The 1414-nt window shown below is 45.1% G+C and overlaps 1 protein-coding gene across 1 annotated transcript in view; it reads left to right on the top strand.

Moving 5' to 3' along the window:
- Positions 1–1414, top strand: part of OSBPL11 (oxysterol binding protein like 11) — a 104656-nt gene that overhangs the window by 100287 nt on the left and 2955 nt on the right. The window lies entirely within an intron of this gene.

Genomic DNA, 1414 nt, shown 5'->3' on the forward strand with positions numbered 1-1414 from the left:
TAGAGTGCCATGGCATCATCATAGCTCTTGGGCTCAAGTGATTCTCTTGCTTCACCCTCCTAGGTAGCTGGGACCACAGGTACCCACCACAATGCCCAGTTATTTTTTTGGAGACCGAGTCTTGCTTTTGCTCAGCTGGCTGCAAACTCCTGAGGTCAAGCAATCCTCCTACCTCAGCCTACCTGAGTTTTGGGATTACAGGCGTGAGCCACCATGCCCAGCCTTTTATTTACCACTTCTAACCTAAGCTTCTTTATCTGTAAAATGAGCTGGTCAAGTGGCACATCTTAACCTAAATCTGTCTAATATTCTGTATTGTTGTTTTCCCAAAAGCCAGTTTAAGTGTTGAGAATTATTGACCAGGTGATTTAATATAAACAACCTAGTGGTTGCTATTGTTAAAGAGAAATTATTCTTATGTGAAGAAAGACTTTATTCAAGACTGTTGCAGCAAGGGAAAGAGATTGAACCCCTTCTGAATATAGTGGTAACAAAGTGGGGATTTATAGCCAATGGGCAGTCTGAGGGAGTGGATGAAAAATAGTAAGAAGAATTTGGGTTAAGTATTAATGAGTGAGTCAGGGGTGAGGACTTTAATTGGATATCAAAGTTGTAGGATTTCCTTTTTTTTTTTTTAAGAGACAGAGTCTCATTTTATCACCCTTGGTACAGTGCCATGCAGGTCACAGCAACCTCCAGCTCCTGGGCTTAAGCAATTCTCTTGCCTCAGCCTCCCAAGTAGCTGGGACTACAGGCGCCCGCCGGATCTCCCAGCTATTTTTGTTGTTGTTGCAGTTTGGCCAGGGCTGGGTTCGAACCTGCCACCCTCGGTATATGGGGCCAGCACCCTACCCACTGAGCCACAGGCGTCAGCCCCAAGTTGTGGGATTTTCAATAAACTGGTTCATGAGGATTCTTTGCTAAAACTGGGCTCAGCAGGCCAAGGACCCTGAGCAAAGCCTACTCAAGAAGACAGTGCAAAGGAGCCTGACTGGTTTGGTCAGGAGAAAGTCCTTGCGACAATGAGCCAAATAATTGCTGGGGTTTTGTTTTTTGAGAGAGTCTTACTTTGTTGCCCTGGTAGAGTGCCATGGTGTCATAGCTCACAGCAACCTCAAACTCTTGGCACCAGTGACCTTCTTGCCTCAGCCTCCTGGGTAGTTGGGACTATAGGTGCCCATCACCATGCCTGGCTAGTTTTTCTGTTTTTGGTTGAGACAGGGTCTTGAACTCCTGAGCTCAAACAGTCCAACAGTGTTAGCCTCCCAGATTGCTAGAATTACAGGTATAAGCCACTGTGCCTGGCCCCTAATTACTGGTTTTAAATCACTTTTGGAGAAGGTAGAGTAAATGTATTTTTTGTAGTTTTTTTTTTTTTTTTTTTTGAGACAGAGCCTCAAGCTGTCACCCTGGG

This window comes from Otolemur garnettii, unplaced genomic scaffold (assembly GCF_000181295.1).
Source record: "Otolemur garnettii isolate 467f Iridium unplaced genomic scaffold, OtoGar3 scaffold00089, whole genome shotgun sequence".
In the NCBI taxonomy this organism is placed as follows: Eukaryota; Metazoa; Chordata; class Mammalia; order Primates; family Galagidae; genus Otolemur; species Otolemur garnettii.